Consider the following 25091-nt stretch of genomic DNA (forward strand, 5'->3'; position numbering starts at 1 on the left):
TATGTGGGTCCAACTCCCCTATTTTGAAACATTTTATAAGGTCTGCTGAGTTTATTACAGAAAGGTACAGCGGTAGTGGTACTAGAGTTATTATGAGTTTGCCTAAAAAAGTTTGCACCAGAAAACATTTTGCCTTTTTTTGTCCCTCCTTCAGCAAAGTTATTAGCTAGTCAGACAAGGTGTCTTAGAAGTGAGTGTATGAAAAATGAGAATTCTTTGGTTTTATAAGCAGTCCTCCCCCGCTTATGTCATCATTTAAAAATTCCTTGATCTAAGAACTTCACATTTGTAACATGACATTCTATTGTCTTCTAGGAGATTTAGGTAAATCAAAAGATTAAGTACCATTTTATTCAGATGCTAGACTGATGAGTGTAAGAACATATATAAGAATACATCTAGAAAATTCTGTAAAACATTGGTAAATCTTTAAGTTCCAGTCTTAGTCACTGATACTACCAATCTCAATTAGTAGTCATTTAACTGAAGGTTGGATATGGGTGAGTGTGTGTGTGCTAATTTCTATTTACAATCCTTATGTAAAACCATAACATGAAAAGTGTTGAAATTATAAACCAACTGTCAGGATTGACAAATTATCATGGTATTTTTTAAAAAGCAAATCTACTGAGGAGCAGCTGGCCAGCAATGCTCCTACTTCAGGTTCCTATTAATGAGCCCCACATCTTTATATACATAAGCATATAACACTCTCATTACAAGACATAGGGATGTCAGAACCTTCACCCACCCAACTCCTTGCATGGTTCTGAGATCACTGATGTTCTGAAGGTGGTGTGGTTGGGCCCTGATCCTGTTCAGCTAAATGAGGGAGGGAACCCTGCCTCCTTGACAAACAAAATTCAATGAGGAACACCTAGGCTACGTCTACACGTGCAGCCAACATCGAAATAGCTTATTTCGATGTTGCGACATCGAAATAGTCTGTTTCGATGAATAACGTCTACACGTCCTCCAGGGCCGGCAACGTCGATGTTCAACTTCGACGTTGCTCAGCCCAACATCGAAATAGGCGCAGCAAGGGAACGTCTACACGTCAAAGTAGCACACATCGAAATAGGGATGCCAGGCACAGCTGCAGACAGGGTCACAGGGTGGACTCAACAGCCAGCCGCTCCCTTAAAGGGCCCCTCCCAGACACACTTGCACTAAACAACACAAGATACACAGAGCTGACAACTGGTTGCAGACCCTGTGCCTGCAGCATAGATCCCCAGCTGTCGCAGAAGCAGCCAGAAGCCCTGGGCTAAGGGCTGCTGCCCACGGTGACCATACAGCCCCGCAGGGGCTGGAGAGAGAGCATCTCTCAACCCCCCAGCTGATGGCCGCCATGGAGGACCCAGCAATTTCGACGTTGCGGGACGCGGATCGTCTACACGGTCCCTACTTCGACGTTGAACGTCGAAGTAGGGTGCTATTCCTATCTCCTCATGAGGTTAGCGACTTCGACGTCTCGCCGCCTAACGTCGAAGTTAACTTCGAAATAGCGCCCGACGCGTGTAGACGCGACGGGCGCTATTTCGAAGTTGGTGCCGCTACTTCGAAGTAGCGTGCACGTGTAGACGCAGCTCTAGTGTTGCACAGGTACCCTTATTTCTGGAATTGCCCCATTTTTAGATGCTTGGCTTTGCAATCTTAACTTTCTTTTGGATGTAATTTCCTAATTTTTTTATTTCAGACAATAAAGGCAAAACCAAATCCCATTATATGAAATTCCCCTGACATGCAAAATTATCAGCAGAATCTGAACTCTGAACCTCCAGCACTGCAGAACATATGGCTACTTCTACATATGTAGATTAGTGGCAGTGGGAAAAGGCTATTATCCCAGTATGAGGATGGACCTTACAATACAGGTGTTGGGCCATGGGGAGGTTGTGTGGAGTCTAAATACTGAAGCTCCCACTTCTTTTATGCATTTGGGGGGAATTGACCTGTGGGTCCAGGTATTGAATCCAAGTGTTCTTTACATGGAGGGGAGAGAACAAACCAGTTTCTGCTCTTTGCGGTGCTCCCAGAACATGACCTGGCCTGCTGTGGTCAGGTATCATGTCCACTGCTGGGTCAGATACACTCACACAGGTAGATCATCACTAAGACTACTCTCTTTTCAGCTCCCTATCCTCCCACACATCTTTACACTGTTCTCACCCAGGTTAACGTCTCTGCTTGAAACTGCCACCCCTCTCAGCATAAACACACCCTTCCAGTTGGGTTTTTGAACCATTCCACTAAGCACAGAGTAATTTATAAAACAAAGCCAAACTCACAACTGACTCAAGATTGTATCTGCTTCTCACGCTTTGAGTGTGTGAATTGTTCTGTCTGAATATTTTAAAATATTCAGGGCCGAGACATCATCTTCCTTTGTGGTTGTTCAGCATGTAGTCAACTGGCAAAAATCAAGAATACAGAGGCCAAATCCTTCAGTTTTTTTTCCCAGGCATCGCTCCTGATGACCTCAACTACAGGTGGCAAGAATTTCTGCAGTCAGATCACGAGGAAGCACACAGATTTTGACTGAATTCACAAAACCAGAGCTGCAGAATCTCAGCAGTCCAGGCTGTAATAAAACACACATTCCTCCTGTGCAGAAAATTAATGGCTCCTTTTTCAACTGTCAGTAAAGATTTAACAGTAAATTATTTAGCATGGCCTCGTATTCCTAAGAGGTATTTTATTTGAATAGAACACACCTAGGTACATGTAATACCGTACTTTGGCATATAATTACAAATCACCACAACCCCGGTATAACTGGAAAAATAACAGAGCAAAGTGCACTTTATGATGCATTATCTGTGCTTTTTATTGTTTGTTTGCTTGCTTGTGACTGCTCCAGATTATAATAACCAGGATTGTTTTACTGCCACGTTCTCTTCCACCCAGCTCTTATTTTGGTGTGGTCTCTATCGATTGTCTTTCATCGGATATTTAGATTTAAGGTCTTTCAGACAGCTCTCTTTTTATTCTCTTTGTGTGTGTGCAGTACCTTGTAGTATCAAGCCGTGATTCCTCTATGGGCCTCTAGGCAAGTAATGCATAATAACTTAACAATATTTTTTGTGACTGCAGCTATAATCCACCCCGAAATATCAATACATGTATTTACTGACAGGTTTAATAGATTCTACCTTTTTTACCATTTCCCTGTTTTTGAGCTGTCATTTTGCTACAGATGAGAAATTAGTGACCTGACCTTTTTCCAAAGCTATGAATGTAGAAAGGCATGTGTACAAATGAACAGTGGAGCAGAGATTTCAAAGGCACACAAAACTGTATGTTATTAATGATAACATATAGCTGCTGGAGCTGAAGCATTTATATTGCGTGCCCTCTTGATTTCTGCATCTGATTAGATTCTCTCATTAGAATGAAACCCATTTATCATCCTCAACATACAGATAATATGATGATTGATGGCTTTGCAGCCATCTGTATAATATGCAAATATATGACTTTTTAATATTTTCACAAAACATCTTGCCTGTCTGCTTGCTTTAATCCCCTTAACATTTATAAGTATGCGATGTAATACAATCACAGCAGGACCACTGGACTCTCTCATCAACATGGACACAATTTAATCAGAAATCAGGCTTGCACCTTTGTGTTATCATAGTACACATGGCTATTAGCTTTTGAAAAGCAAACATTTCTCTTCTCCAACATTATCTTACCCAAGACTTTGTCTTTACTGAGAACTGAATCATTGGTACATCCCATGTTCTTAGCAAACTACATATTTACATTTCTTATATATATAGAATCACAGAATCATAGAACACTAGGACTGGAAGGGGCCTCGAGAGGCCATCAAGTCCAGCCCCCTGCCCCAATGGCAGGACCAAGTACTATCTAAACCACCCCTGATAGACATCTATCTAACCTGTTCTTAAATATCTCCAGTGATGGAGATTCCACAACCTCCCTTGGCAATTTATTCCACTGTTTGACCGCCCTGACAGTTAGGAACTTTTTCCTAATATCCAACCTAAACCTCCCTTGCTGCAGTTTAAAATTTTAAATATATGTAAAATTTGACCCCATCTACATGTGTTAGCATAATGAAGTCAGCATAATGAAATCAATAACTCGTACACCTAGTGGTAAGTGCTTATACGTTGAACTTCTCTAATCTAGAACTTTCTCATTTGGCGACTTCCGTAATCCAGCATGATTTCAGTTAGCTGGATGACTACTTACCATGGGTATGGTCAAGTTTGTTCACAGCCACCAGTCCTGGCTTTCAGTGTTTTGTGCTGTTTATTTAGCTGTAGTTTATCCCTAAATGTCTTCTGAAAGATCAGTAAGCAGTGGAAGTGCTGGTAATGTACTAGACAATGTTGACATCCTGTAGTCCAGCAAAATCTTTCATTTGGCACCAGTCAGGTCCCAAGGATGATGAAAGAGGTTCAACATGTACAGAATTGGGCCACATAGGCAGTGTCTCTCGCAGCTGGGCACATAACATTAGAATCATGAAATGTACTTCTGAAAAGTACAGGAAATGCCTCAGATGTCTTTCATCAAACATGAGGTGATAGAAATCCAATATGGTAATAGACTGAAGGTTTTGTAGGCTGATGGGCTGAGCCATTACTGATAAAAGCAAAAAACTATGATCATGTTGACCAGAAAACACCTGTATTACTCAGGTCCTTTATTTCTCAACCCTTCTCTAGGCACAAGATGGCACAAATATTTCAAGAACAAAATTCAGTAAAGATGAAAATGAATTATAGAATCACAGAACTGAAAGGAACCTAGAGTGGTCTTCAAGTCCAGTCCCCTGCACTCCTAGCGGGACCAAGCACCACACAGACCATCCCTGACAGGTGTTTGTTTAACCAGTTCTTAAAAATCTTCAGTGATGGAGATTCTACAACTTCTCTAGGCAATTTATTCCATTTCTTAACAACATTGACTTTGAGAAGTTTTTCCTAATGTCCTCATGTCCAACCCTTGCTACAATTTCAGCTGATTGCTTCTTTTCCTACCCTCAGAGGTTACAGAGAATAATTTTTCTCCCTCCTCCTTGTAAAAATCTTTTCAACACTTGAAAGCTGTTATGTACCCTCTCAGTCTACTCTTTTTCAGACTAAAGATACCCAGTTCTTTCAATCTTCCTTCATACTTTGTGTTTTCTAGAACTTTAATAATTTTTGTTGCTCTTTTTGGTCCCCCTCCAATTTCTTCACATCTTTTTTGAAATGTGGTGCCCCAAACTACACACTGTATTCCAGATGAGGCCTAAAGTGCAAAATAAATCAAGACAATTACTTCACATGTGTTGCTCACAACACTGTGTTAATACATGACAGAATGATGTTTGCTTTTTTAAAATTTATTTATTTATTTATTTGCAACAGGGCCACTCTGTAAACGTATAATTAGCTTGTGGTCCTCTATGACCTGTAAACCCTTTTCTGCAGTACTCTTTCCTAGACAGTCACTTTTCACTTCGTATATGCAAGACTGAGGATATGTTTATATAGCAGCCTTATTCAGAAATAAGCTATCCTGGAACAGCTATTCCAGAATAGCTTGTTTTGAAATACCACTGCTACACACAAAAATTTTGATACAGCACTTGGCTATTTTAACATATTACATCTACACATCAAAGCCATGGCTACAATGCCCCTCCCTTTTAGAAGGGGCATGTAAATATGGCCATTCAAAATGCTAATGAGGTGCAGATTTAAATATCTTATGCCTCCTTCTCAATTTTTGGGGAAAGGAGGGTACTTTTGAAATTGGGGTTTCCTTTCAAGGGAACCCCAACTACACAGCTGATTGCATTTCTAAAGCAGCCTCTTTCGAAAGCGAGATCCCATGGGAGTATGCTAATGAGGTGTGAGATATATAAATCCACACCTCATTAGCATTTTTGAACATCTCTATATACATGCCCCTTCTGAAACGGAGGGGCAGAGTGGCCATGGCCATAGGCAATGTCTGTATTAGAGCAATTACTATCAGAAGATACTCACCGACAAAACTTCTGTCAACAGAGAGCAGCCAGACCGCCTGGCCGTTTTCTCAACAAAACAGTGAACTGGAAGCACAGCAGATGGGGCTACTTGGTGTTCCGGAAGTCCTGTGTGTCGACAGAATGCACCCCAGAACCTCCAGACTGGCTTTCTGTTGACAGATCTCAGTCAACAGAAGCATTCTGCCTCATGGGGGAGTGGCAGAATGCTGTCAACAAAAGTGTCGCATTCTGTTGATTTACTGTTGACAGAACACCTTGGGAATGTGGACGTTCCATGGGTGTTGTTGACAAAAAGCCAGTCAACAAAACTCTTAAGTTAGACATAGCTGTAGAGCCTATTTCCAAATAGTGCTACTGGATGTGCTATGGCTTATTTTGAAATAGGCACTATGCCTCATAGAACAAGGTTTACTAATTTTTAAATAAAAGAACCACTATTTCAAAATTATTTCAAAATAGTGGTTGCATTGTGTAGACGCTAGGATAGTTATTTCGAAATAACTTTGCTGTGTAAACCTACCCTAATTGTTCTTTCCCATTTGCATTTGTCCTTATCGAATGTCATCCTAATTGCCTCAGACCATTTTTCCAGTTTGTCCAGATCATTTTTAATTATGACCCTTCATCTGCAAACTTTATAAGCATCCTCCCTATATCATTATCTAAATCACTGAAAGAACATTGAACAGAACTAGTCCCAAAACTGCTTCCTGTGGAACCCCATTCATTATGTCCTTCTGGCATGCCTGTGACGTGTTGATAACTACTCTCTGGTTATGGTTGTCTGATCAGTTATGCACCCACTTTATAGTATGTCCATCTAGTTTGCATTTCCTTAGTTTGTTTATAAGGTCATGCAATATTGTATCAAAACCCTTACTAAAGTCTCTAGATATACAACATGCATCTCTTCACACTTATTAACAAGTCCTCTTCTCTTGTCAAAAAAAGCTATCTGGTTGATTTGACATGATATTTTCTTTAAAAATCCATGCTGACTGTTACTCATCCCCTTATTATCTTCTATATGTTTGCAAATGGATTCCGCAATTATTTGTTCTACTGACTTTCCTGCTACAGAAGTTAAGCTGATAGGTCCCTGGTTTCCTTGGTTGTCCTTATTTCTCTTTTTTACAGTTGGGCAATTATATTTACCCTTTTCCCATCTTCTGGAATTTCTCCTGTCTTCCATTACTTTTCAAAGATAACATTGAATGTTTCAGCTATCTCCTCAATCAGCTCCTTGAGTATTCTAGGCTGCATTTCACCAGGAGCTGGTGACTTGAAGACATCATCTTGCCTAAGTAATTTTTAACTTTTTCTTTTCCTAATCTTACTTCTGATCTGACCTCATGTTCACTGATATTCATTATGCTCGGCACCCTATCAGTCCAATAGTACAGAGATATATTAATTCATATTGACAGAAGTGAATATTGCAGCTGATGGATAAACTAAATTATTTCAAATCCAGTTGGACAGGGTTTGAGCAAAGGTGTATTTTCATGTGGTTTTCAGAACTTGAGAATCACAGTTTCCTTTTCTAAGGATAGGAAAATCACCCAGGCTGATTTTGCCTGGGTGATTTTTTACTTTCCTCAGAGCTCTATAGACTCTCTGTCTAGTTTTCATTCTTATATTACACCCAATCCTTGCAGCATAGGAACCCAATATACCGGCAATTAGAAGAAAATGTTGGATGTTGGGAGAGAGTTTTGTTATGCAGAACACTCCTGTCAGGCCTACTGACCTATCCCAAGCAATATACACATCAAATGAGATTCTTCCACAATCATTTCCACAAATGTACATAACACATAGGAGTTTCAATTCTTTCAATGCGTAAGTTTCAAAATACTGCCAGTTACACTTGGCAAGAATGGAATAGCCGCCCCACAGTCTGGTTGTGCTGCTACCAAAACATACACTGTGATACATGAAAAGGATACACTTGCAATCATCTAATTCCTAGATATGTTTAATCTTATCCCTTCACTCTCTTGTTCTACTCAATGGCTGGATGCCTGTGTTCATCTATGTTACTTCAGCTGGATGAGGCATAAGATATGACCTGTGATGTGGAAATGGCTTCCCCAGCGAGTGAGCTGAGACAACCAATCAATATAGCAAGAGGCACCTCTTTATGCAAATGTTATCCTGATGGCTAAAAAGAAAAGGATGAAAAAACATCTATTGGTACTGAACACCTTGTAGCGTGTGTGAGAAATGATTGATCAGACTCACCTCCCCACCCCCCGATTTCTGGTGTCACAGTCCCTCCTTAATTTGCATCATGGAGAGAAGGAAAGCTGGAGGGAGGAAAAGAGTGAAAGGAAGGATAAAAGGAAGGGGAGAAGAGACAAAAATGTTGAGGGAGGAATATAAGAAGCAAGCCTGAATCATAAATATCAGAGCCAGAGTTATCAAAGGAGTGCTTTGCTCCTCCTCCACCCAGTGGTTAATGTACACTTTTTTAGTAACAGGTTAATGGCACAGATACATTAACCTTAGACGTGCTAGCTGAAGGAGAATTAGCTCCATATTTCAAGATTTTTATAGAAGTACAGATGTTATAAAAAGCAGGCAGAAGTTTTACAGACCTGATAATATTCTTTTAGTCCTCAAACCTAAGGAATTGACCAGTTTGGATAAGCACTTTCTCAACCTCAGAATGATTAACCTTGGAGACAGATACACAAGCAAAACTCCCAAGCTCAGTCAGGACCAAGAAAAGTGTATAATTCATGATATAATTTGATGGCATACACATCAAAGCATTTACTATTTTACCTCTTCCCTGTGAGCATTTGGCATACCCCTTTATTGTCAGTATTCCCAGCCCTCAGTTTTCCTTCATTGGTTGCAATTACCTTCCCTCTGGTAGGCAATGATTATTCTTGCTTTCCAGGTAGTTATTACTGTTTTTTTTGTGGGTGGTTTACCTTTGCATTCAAACTTAAGAATCCACCGTTCTGGCATAACTAGAAGTCTTAACAAAGAAAACACTCCTTTATCACCACACGACCAGCCGTCTTTTGAACTAGATCCACCTTGATCTTTTTTCCTTGATGTGGGAATAAAGGGAATTTTTCTTCCACTCCCCTTTTGAAGATATAGGCTGGGAGTGCAAAAAAAGAGCAAGTACATATACCATTTTTCAAAGCCACACCTTGGCCATGTCTACAGTGCAAAAATAATGTCAGTTGCTTACTTCGAAATACAACTTAGAAGTAACAGACTTTGAAGTTGAGTGTCTACACACAACCTCCTTCAAAGTTAAATTTTGAAGTAGGGCACTATTCCATTCCTGGGGATGGAGTAAGGACCTTGAAATTGGGCCCCCTTACTTCGAACTTATCATTGAAGGGAAAATGTGTGCAGACTCTCTGCAGGCTACTTCAAAGTAACGCCTCACTTTGAAGTTAACTTCAAAGTTTTTAGTTCCTAGTGTAGATGCACCCTTCTTGTTTATTGCAGGATGTGTCCTTCCTCTTCCGCTATGGGTCTAAATCTTCACTCTTCAGCACAGGGCTCACAATTTTCTAACACACCAAACATGCTTTCTTCTTGTGTCTCTTTGAGTCTCCTTCTCCCTGGCTCTTCTCAGAAATTGTGCTAGCCCTTTTCAAGTGCGTGAACTACTTTGGGTATTACATTTTCCCTAGTCATTACTCACCACAGCCATTCTAACCTCAGGGAATTTGATAGGGCCCTAATCATAATAGCTGTTTGTGGCAGGACTGTGGCAGGACTGCCCCCAGCATCTGAGGTGTTAATAACTGCAGTTTACATAGTAACTGAAGTCATTCTGCCTAAGTGATCGAGCGTTGGACTAGGATTAAAGAGACCTGGGTCCTATTCTTGGTTCTGCTGCTGGCCTCCTAGGTGTCTTTGGGCCCATCACATTAGCTTTCTGTACCTCACTTTCTTCATCTATAATGGTGGACTATAACATTGTTCTCCGTGGTAAACTGTTTTGAGATCTGCTGAGGATGTACATATAAATATCTCTAGAATATAACACTTACTCCCCTCACAACAATCCTCAGTTGACAGAAAAGGATATTGAGCCAGAGTACACTGTCTCTCCCATATCTTGAGACCAACCTGGCTACAACAACAAAGAGGGAGAGGTAATATCTCACAAGCACCTCTTTTTCAACAACAAAAGTTGGTCAAATGAGACAATATCTCTCCCAACTTGTCTCCCTAATAGAATCAGAGTACATATTGCAAGAAAAAAAGACTTCATATTTGCCTCTCAGAGTCTGTAAATATTGTGCATTAATTAGCATAACAACAATGGAAAAAGCCACCAATGCTGTATGCATACAAAGAGCATCAGGATGGTAAAGAGGAAAGCATAATGCACCTTCATTGATAAAATTATGTTACAGGATTAAATACAGAGACCCTGGTCTAAAGGACACTTCAAGGACTGTTCAAAATAATCACACCCAGACAGTTGTTAAAGTGATTATGGGCCTAGGTGCTTCCTCATGTCTGGATGCAGACTTGGAGAGAAAACTGGTTTAATTGACATTATTCTGAACATGTCTGAGGAGTGCTTGGTGTTGCAGAAGAGATTAATATAACTGTTCGAGAGAAAGATGAATAAGCTCCAGGTAAGCATTCAGAACAATCTTTTTCATGCAGTTCTGCTGCATATGGCTGAGGACCAAAAACCTTCCATGATGACAACAGAGAAGTGTGGCAGGACACCAACATGGATAGTGTGCTGAAAGCATGTGACAAAGACAGGAAAGGTCAGAGAGAGTTCCAGTTTTTGCCAACAAAGGTTGACAGAACACAGTTGTAGTTGGAGTACCTGTAGTGCAACTATGCATATATAAATCTTGCTATTATAAAACAATTAGATGGGAGGCATCCTACATTTGTCATAAATTTTGATTTGAACAACAACAAAAAGGTGACCCACTTCCACCTCTCTAAGCGTTACTGATTGATAAAAAGGCAGCTCTATAATTTAAAATAGCATCATTATAATTCAACTAAATTAAAATCTATGGCCTGTCTGACCATAACCATTTTAAAATAAGGTAAAATTAAACTGATTTTCTGATCAGAGGAGGATAGTTTCCAATGTCCTAAATCATTTAGATAACAAATTAGAGCACAAGAAGATTATTTTAACTGATCCTAACTACTTGAAAGGTAACTTTTAGTGTTGTCAGGTAGAATATACAATAATACATGCAGTAGTTTCAATAACTTTTGATTTTAAAATGTTAATTTTCATCTATAAACCCGGCAAAGGTAACTCTGATGAAATATTGGCGTGTCTAACATTTGTATTAAAAATGTCTCATAGTCGGTAATGGAGAAATTACTTCAGAGAATTACACATTTCACAAGTAGCCAGTTTTGTGCACTAGTCAATATTCATGAAATCTCTTCAGACAAGGATACTTTTTCAGTTGCAAGATAGTTGCAAAACATCTAAGTGATTATCACAGGACAGCCCTGACCTTAGGCCTCAGCATTCAATGCCTCAGTTTCTCTTTCAGAGGTCTGACAGAGTCCATAATAGTGCAAATGGCCCTTATGAAGTTAATCACAGAAGGTTTTCTCATAAACATCACAAATCCCAAGACCATAATCCATACAATACAACAACTACTGCCCCTATGTTCCTTATGATGCCTTAGCATGTTGTGCTGCTTATTCTGCCTCAGCATTTCTCACATATCCGGGCTCTCTACCCTAGACTTCTCTGCCCCTCTGGATTCAGCCCTTACAGGCATACATAAAAGGCCTGGGAAAAGAGGCAAAATTTGATATAAAATTACTCAAGACAGTTAAGCCCAAAGAAGTTGCTATGCATTGCAAATTGTTCTCTCAAAACCGAGAGAACTGGACAACAAAAGGATGAATGCCATTTAATGACAATAAATGCAAGTTAAGGCACACTGGAAACCATAATCCCAACGACACATACAAAATGATAGAGTGTAAATTAGCGATTGCCACTGAGGAAAGGAATCTTGGAGTTCTTGTGGATAGTTCCTTGAAAATATCTGCTCAGTGTGATACAGCAGTCAAACAAACTAGTAATAGAGTATTAGAGACTCTGAGGAACGAGATGAATAATAAGATGCAAAGTATTATCACACCTCTATATAAATCTCATGGTATGCCTGTACTGTGTGCAGTTCTGGTTGCCTCATCTCAAAAAAGACATATTAGAATTAGAAAAAGATAGAGAAGGGAACCAAACATGTTTGTAAGGGACTAGAACAGTTTCCATATGAAGAAAGCCTGACTCTTCAGCCTAGGGAAGAGATAACTAAGGGGGAAATGGTGTGGAAATACTCGATTAAGAAAGTGTTATTTACTTCATGTTGTACAAGAACCAGAGATTACCTAATGAAATTGGTAGGCAGCAGGTTTGAAACACACAAACAGATGTGGTTCTTTAACCAACATGATGTGAAACTCAATCCCAAGAGATGATTTGAAGGCCAAAACTATAAATGGAGTCAAAAAAGAATTAGGCTGCATCTACACTATAAGCTAAAATCAAATGTATTAAAATTGATTTATTAATTCTGGGTTTTATCCATTCGATTTTGAGCATCCTCACCTTCCCCCATGCTCCTCACAAAACTGACTTATTGCTGCCACACACAAGTAGCTTAAATAGAGTGCTGCACCTGTGTATTGTGAGAACCTATCCCCCCTGTTCCTTGAGACCCGTGGCATTCTGTCTATTTTCACTGGTGCGGCATGGGAAAATATGCCCCACAAGTAGATGTGGGTATCTGATGACACCTTCCCACATTCATTCCCCTCTTTCCTCTGCTGTGTTATACAAACATCCCTTTTTCCCCAGGGGGGTCTAGCTTGCTAAGAGATGTGCTTTTTATAATTGGGGGTGGGGTGTAGTAAACCTGTTCCAACTGACAGTTTTTGAAAACAGGATGCAAAAGCGTTGGATCTTTTCAGGCTTGGATCTGGATTTAGACCTCCTGGCAAAGAAGAGTCTCAGAAGAAGAATATTTTGAAGTAGACACAGGTGCTACACTGAAACTGCAATGAATCATTGAAACAGTTGTGTCTCGGGGTGGCTAAAAGACCCCCCCGCTACAGCCAGCCCCAAAATTCGTGACCACCCAGGGATACCCACCACCAGCCCCTATTACCAGCATACCTAGGCTTGGACCTAGTTTCGGACTTGAATCTGGATTTACGCCTCCTGGAAAAGACAACCCTCAGAAGAAGAATATGTTTAAGTAGACACTGAAACTGCAATGAAACATTGAAACAGTTATGCCTAAAGACCCCAGACTACAGCCAGCCCTGAAAATCATGTCTGCCGAGGGAGACTTACCCTGGGTGATGAAAAGACGCCAGACCACAGCCAGGTTTGGACCTGCTAAAAAAGACCTTCAAAACAAGAATATTTCTCAGTGCAAGCCTTATTTCAAGAACCTGTAGTAATTGTACAACTACAATATTTCCTTCTTTGAAACAGTTACATCTTGGGGTGGCTGAAAGACCCCCAGCCACAGCCAGCACCTGAAAATCGTGACCACCCAGGGAGACTTCCCCCAGGTGACTGGAAGACCACAGACTACAGCCAGCATCCGAAAATCATGACCACCGAGGGAGACTTCCCCTGGGTGGCTGACAGGCCCCCGGCTACAGTCAGCTCCTGGGCCTTTGGCTGAAGCCTGTCCAAAAATTTCCTTTGAGAGGACAGCCATGATTGTAACAAAGTATTTTCTTGTCTTGCCCAAAAATTGTGACTGACCAGGGAGGCTTCCCCTGGCCGGCTACAGGACCCTCACTGTGCGCAATCTGCCTGGCACCTTGCTCAGCGCTTCCTTTTATTGGTTTGGGGTCAAGCCAGATGATGCGGCTGGGAGCAGTAAAGTTCCAGACTGTGTGGTGCCTCTGGGGGCAAGGAAAGGAGGCAATGTGGGGGTCAGGACAAAATCTAAGCATCTAAAAAGAAGCTTCTTTTCCAAGCATGACCCCCCACCCACAGACTAACTGCCACATGATGCATATGACGGAAACTTCCAGAATGCGTGGCACCTCTCAGGGAGGGAAGAGAGGGGAGGTGGGGGGACAGGACAACAGGTAAATGGCTGAAAAGAAGCTTCTCGTCCTATCAGACAGGTACAACTCCAACGCACAGCCTAGCTGCCACATGATGCAGGGGGCTGAGGGGGAGGGGCAGTGGCTGGTGCCAGGCAGTGAAGAAGAAAAAGGCAGCTAGCAGGAGTATACACAGAACCACAGACCCCACAGCTGCACTACTAACAAACAAAAAGAAAGAAGATTTTTCAGCCTCTCATCACCCTACAGCCATGGGCTTCCAGGTGCCGAATTAAAATGGTCTTCCTGTTGCCTAATTCCTCCACACCTGAGAGCAGTGGAGATGGAAGAAGCCAGAGCAGAGAATTGTGGGGCATTGTGGGGCACATATGGGACACGTCTGGAGGCGAATGAATTTGATTTAAAGACGCTACCCTTCATTCGGAATTTTAAATTAGAACTGAATGCTACACCCGTCAGGTTATTACGATATTATGATATCAATATAATATCTATGTCAGTGCTTCATAAATCGAGCTCATGGAATTTGCAGTGAAGACAGACACTTGGAAAAATCAGGCTAAGTGACTTAAATTCGATATTATCTCATAGTGTAGACATAGCCTTAGACAAGCTCCTGGAGGATTAGTCTCTCAGTAGCTATTAGCCAAGGATGTATGGGGTGTACAGGGTAGGGTAGTACCTCTGTTGGAGGGACTTGTTGTACCCCTTCGGGGGTAGTCCATCCACTTTGGTCCCTGCCTGTCACTCAGCTCTCACTTGTGGCTCCAAGTAGCTGCAGGATGCGCAGCGGCCACACCCCAGGCAACGGCTTCGACAGGCTGGCCGAACCAGGTGAGTGTAACCGATGGGGCTCAAACCCTCCGTGAATTTTCGGATGTGCCTACTCAGCATGTGAAGTCAGTTCTGGCGGACTGGGCGGAAGAGATCATTTAGACCCAAAGGCCAAGAAGGCGGTTCTGCAATGCTTTGTGGAAAGTGAAGGGCTTGACAAGGCATGAAAGACGTCAAGGCCATACACTGCAACCAAAGAAGTTGCCAGTTGTGACAATTCTACGTACCACTGGTGCCTGGCTTCCAAGGTCGAGAGAGTGGGATTGCTCCCGTGCACCGGCTCTACCGCTTAAAAAGCTTTCCCGCACAGGTCCTGTGCAAATCATCATATCATCACATCACCCAAGTCCTGCGGCGATGGGAGAGGGGCGAAATGACAGGTGGAAGTTACCACTGGGAGTCATAGTCCCAATCCCGCACGTAGGCGGCCTGTGGACAAGTGGTCATCCAGCTCTGTACCTGGGGCAGCAGAGTTGACTGGCAGCATCCCAGGCATCTGAGCAGTCCTCTTTAGGACAGCACTGCTCATCCTAGTAAGGGAGGGGCCTAGAAAAGGTGGCCTAAAAATTGCCTGCCCTCGAACAATAACTGGCCAGCAAGCCGCGGCTGGCAGTTCAACCCTACTTGCAGTCAAAACCAAAAGAAAAATTTGAGAAAATTTACCATTGGTGTATGGAATGTTCGTACTCTCATGGATCGAGAAGCTGTTGCAAGACCTGAGAGAAGGACAGCTCTCATTGCTCATGAACTAGCCCGCTATAACATCGATATAGTAGCATTAAGTGAAACAAGATTGGCTGGGGAAGGTTTCTTGAGTGAACCAGGAAGTGGTTATACCTTCTTCTGGAAGCGTAAGACTGAGACAGAGGATAGAATAGATGGAGTCAGTCTGGCAATAAAAACCTCATTGATGCGTCAACTCGCGGACCTTCCAGTGAGTATCAATGAAAGATTGCTGAAACTACGCTTCCCACTCAACGCCAAACGTCATGTCACCATCATCAGCGCATATGCACCCACTCTAACATGCCCTGACAACTCAAAGGAACAATTCTATGAAGATCTCGACAGACTGATCAAGGCCACACCTACAACAGACAAACTACTCCTACTTGGAGATTTCAATGCCCAAGTCGGGGCTGACAATGAGAACTGGAAAGGAGTAACCGGGCCACATGGCGTAGGCAAAATGAACAGCAATGGACTACTCCTTTTGAGCCTTTGTTCTGAAAATGATCTGACTATTACCGACACTTTGTTCCGACAAGCGGATAAATACAAAACGATGTGGATGCACCCTAGGTCTAAACAGTGGCATCTGATAGATTATGCCATTGTCAGAAGGTGAGACATCCAAGACGTACTGATCACCAGAGTAATGTGAGGCACAGAGTGCTGGACAGATCACAGATTAGTCAGGATGTCTCTTCAACTTCGCTCCCTCTCGGCACAAATGCCTTAAGCATGTGCGACCTGCTTTTAACATAGCCAAACTGAGGGATGCCCAATGTTTAAACAATTTTCAGAAGAGTCTCAATGATAAATTAACATCCCACGGTCAACTGGTTGGTACTGTAACCGAAAAGTGGGATCAGTTCAAGCAGATAGTGACTGACACAGCAATAACATCGCTTGGACCAAAGAAAAGAATACATCAGGATTGGCTCGATGAGAACCAAGAAGAAATATGTTCAGCACTGGAAGTAAAGAGAAAAGCCTTTATTGAATGGCAGAATGACCCCTCCTCAGCCTCCAAACGGGACCATTTCAAGCACCTTCAGAGCAAAACACAGAAAGACCTCCACCAGATACAAGACAGCTGGTGGGAGAGCAAAGCCAAAGAAATTGAGTACTACGCTGAGACCCACAACTCAAAGATGTTCTTTAGTGCTATTAAGACTGTCTATGGACCTTCTAAACCAAGGGCTACTCCATTGCTCTCATCAGACAACACAACGCTGGTCAAAGACAAAGAGGTCATCAACGAAAGATGGCGAGAACACTATAGCAACCTCCTTAACAGACCATTGACCATGAATAACAACGTCCTCAGTGAAATTCCACAACAACCTGTCCTGACAGATTTTGACTTTCCATCCACTATAGATGAGATTAAGAAAGCTGTTAGCCAGATGAGTTCAGGAAAAGCTCCTGGAAAAGATGGGATACCAGCAGAAATATATAAAGCAGCAAGTCCAGCAGCACTAGCAGCGTTCCATAGTGTGATCATCAGCATCTGGGCAGATGAAAACATACCACAGGACCTCCGTGATGCTATTATTGTCTCCCTTTTCAAGAATAAAGGCAGCAAAGCAGAATGTGGAAACTACAGAGGCATATCCCTCCTCTCCATTGGAGGGAAGATGATCGCCCGCATCATCTTGAACCGCCTAATAGTCAGTATTTCCGAGGCAAATCTACCTGAACGTCAATGCGGTTTTTGACCTGGCCGGAGCACAGCCAATATGGTGTTTGCTGTCAGACAAATACAAAAGAAGTGCATTGAACAGAACATGCACCTGTATGCTGTCTTCATAGATCTGACAAAGGTGTTTGATACCATCAGCAGGGAAGCCTTTTGGAGCATTCTAATATGACTTGGCTTCCCAAGAAAATTTGTCCAGATTATATGCCTTTTCCATGATGACATGACAGGTGAAGTACTGTCTGAGGAGCCACATCATCCCCCTTCAACATCACCAACGGTGTGAAACAAGGATGTGTTCTTGCTCCTGTCTTATTTAACCTGTTCTTTGCATGCGTCCTTAACCATGCAATGAAAGATCTGGACCGAGGATATATGCTTGAAATGTCGGCATGATGGTTCACTTTTTGACCTCCGTTGCCTGAATGCAAAAACTTAGACAGTGCAGAAACTCCTTTCTGAGGCACTCTTTGCTGATGACTGTGCCCTTATAGCTCACACTGAAAACGATCTTCAACACATTGTCAACAAGTTTGCTGAGGCCTCACAACTTTTTGGACTAAGTATCAGCCTCAGAAAGACAGAAGTTCTCCATCAACCTGCACCTGGATCAAATGCTCTTGTCCTGAGTATCTCCATTGATGGCACTCGGCTTAAAGTAGTGGAGAACTTTAAATACCTGGGTAGTGTCATATCCAGTGATGGATCACTGGATGAGATCAACGTGCGAATATCCAAAGTGAGCCAGGCACTTGGCTGTCTGCGTGTCAAAAGTTCTAAACCACCGTAACATCCAGACGTCAACAAAACTGCTTGTGTACAGAACTGCTGTTCTCTCATCTCTTGTGTATGGGTGCGAAACATGGACACTATATAGGTGTCACATCACGCAGCTCGAAGCATTCCACATGCGTTGCCTCCATAACATCATGAAGATCCACTGGCAAGACAAAGTGGCCAATCTTGAGGTCCTCGAGAGAGCCCAGATGACAAGCATCGAAATGATGATCATGAAGTCACAGCTACGTTGGACTGGTCATGTCAGCCACATGGATGCCAACAGAATCCCTCGTCAGCTTCTGTATGGTGAACTCTCCCAGGACATCCAGCGTATAGGTCGTCCACGGAAACCCTACAAGGATACCATCAAAGCCAATCTGCAGTACAGCAGTATCAAACCTAGGGACCTTGAGTATGCCGCCAGTGACAGAACACAGTGGCGTGCAACAGTCAGAAATACCTGCATTGCCTTTGAGGAAGACCGCAGCCGGCATCTACACGAGTCATATGAATGACGTCACAGAACATCAGCAATGCACAACCACAGACTGCAAACTTCCCATGCAGTATCTGCGGCAAAATGTGCACCTCTAGAATTGGCTTATACAGTCACCAGAGGGCACACCATAAGACCAATAACAGATGATTGCACAGATTTGTCATCATCTGATCGATGGACTACCATTATTATTATTATTATTATTATTATTAATTATTAGCCAAGATATTCGGGGATGCAAACCCAGGCTGTGGGTGGCCTGAAACCTAACTGTCGGAAACTGCAAGTGGATGAAAGGGGATAGATCACCTGATAATTGTTCCTGTACATTCCCTCTGAAGTACCCAGCACTGATTACTGTTGGAACACAGGGTACTGGGCTAGACTGACCACAGGCAGTTCTTATGTTCTCACTGGCTCTCAGAGCAGTTGGGTGGCTATCACCTCTGCTGCTCTCAGGCTTCAGCTGTCCCCAGCCTTGGGTTTCTTGTTCAGGAAGGTCACCAGGCTAGCCCCTCCACTGGCTTCCATGCCCCCAGTGCTGGCTTTGGCTTTTGAAAACCATATTACCCCCATACTACCCCCTCCATTGGCTTCCTGTTAGTCTTTCCATCTTTCAGGAGAGGGCCTGCAGAGACCTTCCTGCTCCCCACAACTTTATCCAGGCTCCTGAATTTTTTCTGGTTTATTGTCACCAGAGCTGCGTCTACACGTGCACGCTACTTCAAAGTAGCGGCACCAACTTCGAAATAGCGCCCGTCGCGTCTACACGTGTTGGGCGCTATTTCGAAGTTAACTTCGACGTTAGGAGGCGAGACGTTGAAGTCGCTAACCTCATGAGGAGATAGGAATAGCGCCCTACTTCGACATTCAACGTCGAAGTAGGGACAGTGTAGACGATCTGCGTCCCGCAACGTCGAAATTGCCGGGCCTCCATGGCGGCCATCAGCTGGGGGGTTGAGAGACGCTCTCTCCAGCCCCTCAGCTCACTGGTGGCCGCGTGGAGCGGCCCCTTAAAGGTCCCCTCCCCAGCCCTGACTGCAGGAAGCTGAGGCAACGTGCAGGCTGCAGCCTGCACACGTGGGCAGCCTGCCGAGCCCTCAGCCCCTGACAGTGGCGATGGCTGCCCAGCAGCCCCCCCAGCGCCCCCAGGGGACCCCCCCCCCAAGGGGAGCCAGAGCAGCCAGGGCAGCCAGAGGACCAGCCATTCTGGGAAGCGGCAGCGGGGCCCCTCTTGGACGGAGGCCGAGCTGCAGGACCTGCTGGGGCTCTGGAGCGAGGAGGAGGTGCTCCAGGTAATGGGGAGCAAGAGGCGGAACGCGGATGCGTTCGCTCGGCTGGCCGACAGCCTGGCTGCCCGGGGTCACCCTGCCCGCACTCCGGACCATGTCCGGAGTAAGGTGAAGGAGCTGCGGCAGGGTTATGCCCGGGCCCGGGATGCGGCCAGCCAATCTGGGGCCGCCCCCGTCACTTGCCCCTTTTACAGGGAGCTCAGGGACATCCTGGGCTCCCGGCACACCTCCTCCCCTCCGGCCACCCTTGACATCTCGGCTGACGAGCCCCAGCAGGCCCTGCAGCCGGAGTCCGACCCGGAGGCAAGCCCCGCACCCCGGGGGCCCCCCCCGGCGGCCATCCCCGGGACATCGCGGCAGGAGGAGGAGGAGGAGGAGGAGGGGGGCTCCTCCTCCACTGACACCGGCCTGCAGATCCTCCTCCTGCCATCCCGGAGCAGCAGCAGGGCCTCCGACCCCCGGGGATCTCCGGACCGTGGGAGCGGACCCACAGGTAGGTACCCTTCTCTGGTGGACACCCCAGGGCTTGAGGGGCGGGGGTAACAGAGATGTGTCCAGGGCCCCCCACACGCTCACATGGCCATGGCCCCAAGGACACCAGGGCCATGGCCCTCACAGCACTGCAGCCATCAGCTCCTGCCCCCCGCCACCCTGCATGACAGTGCCATGCCCAATCCCCGGGCCAGGTGGGAGCTGAACCTCGAGGGGCCCCCGGGCGGACTAGGTGGGACACCCCGCAGCAGCAGCATGTGATGGAGTGGGGGGAGTGCCAAAGGGAGACTCAGGCTACATATGAGCCACCAGAGCCGAGGAGCTCCCAGGGCCAAAGGAGGATCCTGGCACTACAGCTGGCAGGTGACACCTCTGCCCTGACCAAACAGGAGGGAGGAGCCGAGCTGGCTTGGAATTGGGGGGCGAGGGCGGGGGCCACAGGTAGAGGCTAGGGGAAGGGAGAGCTGGTAGGCAGCCAGCCAGAGGAGGGGGAAAGCTGCATCCCAGAGGGGCCCCCCCTTGGGGTCTTCTCCCCACGACGGGTTGGAAGGACTGTCTCTTCTGACAGCTGGTGCTGTCACTCCTGCCAGAAACTGGCCATCTGTGGCCTAAGAAACCTCTCCTGCTCTCAGACCCTGAGGGGTGAAGTGAGAGTCGCTCCCACCAGGGGACGGGGTGCAGGGCGGGGGGACCCCTGAACCCCATCCATCACAGCAGCATCTCCCGAGGACGGGGATGGGGAACCTGCAGCACAGGGCGGGGGGGACAAAGGCCACGGCTCGGGGCCCACACTAACGCCTGTCTCCATTCTTCTTTCCCCCCTCCTCTCCTGTGTCCTGCACCTGCACCTGCACCATCCGTAGGACCGGAAGAGAGCGCCGGCGAGGCCTCGGTTGTCCCGGAGAGCCCTCCGGGACCCTCGCTCCAGGGCAGCCCCTCGGCGGAGGAACGACCGGCCCCGCGGAGCGCAAGACGGCGGACCCCGCGCCTGCTACCGGCGGCGGCAACGGACCCCCAGCTGCTGGCCATCCTCCGCCGGCAGCTGGAGGTGTCGGAGCAGCACGTCCGGCTGCAGGAGCAGGCGCTGGCCTGGCGCAAGGAGGCATGGGGGGCCTATATGCAGACATTCAACCGGCTGGTTGACCACCTGGCCCCCCATGCCGCGCCAGCCGAGCCACCGCCCGCCATGCCCGCTCCTGCAGCCCCACCACCAGCTGCTCCAGCCGTCGCCAGGCCGTCCGCCGTCGCCCCACCACCTCCCCGCGAGGGCCACCGCGCCGAGGGACCCCTGGAGCCACCCGAGACTCGCCGGCGCCGATACCTTCCAGTGCAGCCCGCTCCCACCCAGCCGCGGACCAGACTGCAGGCACGGCGGAGCTCCCGGCCAGGCACGCCCAGTGCTGGGCTGTAGGGGCGAGGGGCCCGGGACGTGGCCCCCCCCTTGTTGTACATAGTTTGGACTGGTTTATTTTGGTGCCCCCGTTTGCCCCGTCCCACCCTGTAAATAGTTCTCCCCGTTCTCCTCCCTGTTTTTCTTTTTTGTTGATGGCGCACACTGATTTGCTTTCTGGTTGTATTGTTTTATTTGTGCCCATCCTGAATTGGTTGAACGTTTGTCCCTCCTTTTTGGTTTGTGTGTCACATATTTATTTATTTACCAAAAAAAAAAAAATTCATTAAGACAAAAAAAACATTTAAGTTCACCCACAAGTTCGTGATGTCATTTCTCCAGGACAAGTGGGGGGGGGCGGTGGGGTGCTCCATGTTGTGGGCGTTGGGGCAGGAGTGTGGGGGAGGAAGGGGCGGGCAGTAGGGGGCCTGGGCAGAGCTCACCCCGCGGCCTGTTGGTCGAAGTGGGCCCGCAGGGCCTCCCGGACCCGGGTCCCCTCTGGGTCCACCTGCCGACTGGGGGCAGCAGGTGGCTGCACGTGTGCCCTGCCGGCCTCCGCGGCCCAGCCCTGAAGAAAGGTCTCCCCCTTGCTCTCCACGAGGTTGTGCAGGGCACAGCAGGCACCCACAATCTGGGGGATGTTGTTGGGGCTGGCATCCAGGCGCGTCAGGAGACATCGCCAGTGTCCCTTGAGGCGGCCAAATGAGCGCTCCACCACCTGGCGCGCACGGTTCAGGCGCTCGTTGAAGCGCTCCTGGCTAGCGGAGAAGTGGCCCGTGTAGGCGTGCATGAGCCATGGCCGGAGGGGGTATGCCGCATCTGCGATGACGCAGAAGGGCATGGTGGTGTCCCCCAGAGGGATCTCCCGCTGGGGGATGTAGGTCCCCGCCTCCAGCCGGCGGCACAGGCCCGAGTTCCGGAAAACCCAGGCATCGTGGGTGCTGCCAGGCCAGCCCACGTAAATGTCCTGGAAATGTCCCCGGCTGTCCACCAAGGCCTGCAGGACGACTGAATGGTAGCCCTTCCGATTGAGGTATCGTCCTCCACTGTGGTGTGGGGCGCGGATGGGGATGTGAGTCCCATCCAGAGCCCCGAAGCAGTTGGGGAAGCCCAGGGTGGCAAAGGCGGCGACAGTGGCATGTGGGTCCCCCAGCCTCACGAGCCTGTGCAGGAGCATGGCGTTGATGGCACGCACGACCTGCAGAGAAAGCACATGGGACAGCCCCAATGAGGGGTGAGCAGGGTGTGCGTGGCCCTGCCCTGCCCTGCCCTGCCCTGCCCTGCCCTGCTCTGGCCCCCCTGTCCTGCCTGCCCTGGCCCCCCTGCCCTCCCCTGGCCTCCCCCTGTGGGTTCTCTTACCTCCATGAAGACAGCCCCGACGGTGGCCTTTCCGACACCAAACTGCTGCCCCACAGATCGGTAGCTGTCCGGAGTGGCCAGCTTCCAGACAGCGATGCCGACCCGTTTCTCCACAGGGAGGGCACGCCGCATGGCAGTGTCCCAGTGCCTGAGTGCGGGGGTGAGCCACTGGCACAGCTCCAGGAATGTCTGGCGGGTCATCCTGAAGTTCCTGAGCCAGTGGTCGTCGTCCCACTCCCCAAGCACCAGCCGCTCCCACCAGTCGGTGCTGGTGGGGTAGCTCCACAGCCGCCGGCGTGTGAGGCGGGGGGGTGGAGCGGGATGCTGCAGGGGTAGGGGTTGAGCCCTGCTGCCCTGGGGGCATCTCCTCCCCTGGGGCAAGAAGGTAGTCAGCTGCCTCCCACATGGCATGAGCCAGGGCAAGCCCTGCTCCTGCCGGGAGGGCTGGGTGGACCTCTAGCTGCTGCTGCTGCTGCTGCTGCTGCTGCTGGGGGTCCATGACTGCGGCGCCCGGGGTCTGTGTGCCTATATGGCTCCTCAGACCGCGTGCTGTGCAGGCTGAGTGTATGTGGGAGGGGCCCTTTAAGGGAGCGGCTAGCTGTTGCCCCGGAAGCGCTAGTCCGCCCGTCGACCCTGTCTGCAGCTGTGCCTGGCATCCCTATTTCGATGTGTGCTACTTTGACGTGTAGACGTTCCCTCGCTGCGCCTATTTCGATGTTGGGCTGAACAACGTCGAAGTTGAACATCGACGTTGCCGGCCCTGGAGGACGTGTAGACGTTATTCATCGAAATAGACTATTTCGATGTTGGCTGCACGTGTAGATGTATCCCAGGACTCTCCCCATCTCAGTATCCCCTAGTCTCCCAGTGGTGTCTCCGTCTCTTAATGGGGCACATTAAAACAGATGATCCAAGACTAGGATGATGGGCTTATTTTATTCACAGGGATCAGCTGCCCTGTGATCCACTCCAGAAATTTTCTATTTATTACCTAATATCCTGAACTTATCTCTTAACTGATTCTGTAATTGCTCAATAATATGACAGAATGTAACATCTCCAGTTCAAACTCCACATTTATTATGTGATGGTTGGTGATATTACTCCAATACAGCTTTCTTTAAAAAGCTTCTATTATGGCTATCAGTGATTTCTGGTTCTTCCTCTCAGTGCTTAGATTGCAATGAAAGAGGTGTTGGGATGCAAGCAATATATATTACTTTTATAACTGATGCAACAAGCCCAGAGGTTCCAGGGCTATGAACTGCCAAGGCAGAGACACTGGGGCTCAGAATTTGGCTAGCCCAGACAAATTAAGCTCTGCTTATTCCTTTTTCTATGGATTTGTTCCTGTGATTCAGCTTTCGTCTGCAAATTGGTGAATTATGAAGAACGTTTCCATACTGAATTGAAGAGCTATGTAAGAAAAGGACTGCATGACCCCAGAGGATAAGTGCATCAATGCAGTCTGCTCTGTGTCAAAGAGGCTTCAGATCTCAAGCAGATGTGCAACTGTCTCTGACGCTTGCCTGACAGCTTTCCTCTGTGTGTGTACCGTGAGTGTGTTTTCTCTCCATGCTAGCTTGGAATACACAAGAAAAATCTAAAATCGTGACAGCCTGGAACAAAGAAATCTGAATCAAACTCCAGAGGGGGGAAAAGTTGAAAGAGATACCATCTTTTGGTGTATATTGCCTCTATATTTCAGAATCCCCCCCTCACCCTACAGAAAGGTTATGAACAAATTGGAAAGGGTCTGCTGGAGGGCAACAAAAAAAACCCCAAAAAAACCAGGGAGCTGGGACACATGACTTGCGAGGAGCAGCTGAGGGAAATGGGCTTATTTAATCTGCAGAAGAGAAGAAAGGGGAAGGATTTGATAGCAGCCTTCAAATACCTGAAGGGGGAGTTCCAAA

General features: G+C 46.7%; 1 protein-coding gene across 1 annotated transcript in view; it reads right to left on the reverse strand.

Moving 5' to 3' along the window:
- The window catches only part of RALYL (RALY RNA binding protein like), a 309810-nt gene that overhangs the window by 223944 nt on the left and 60775 nt on the right, over positions 1 to 25091 (reverse strand). The gene's annotated exons all lie outside the window — the stretch shown is intronic.

The sequence above is a fragment of the Carettochelys insculpta genome, chromosome 2 (genome assembly GCF_033958435.1).
Source record: "Carettochelys insculpta isolate YL-2023 chromosome 2, ASM3395843v1, whole genome shotgun sequence".
Lineage (NCBI taxonomy): Eukaryota > Metazoa > Chordata > Testudines > Carettochelyidae > Carettochelys > Carettochelys insculpta.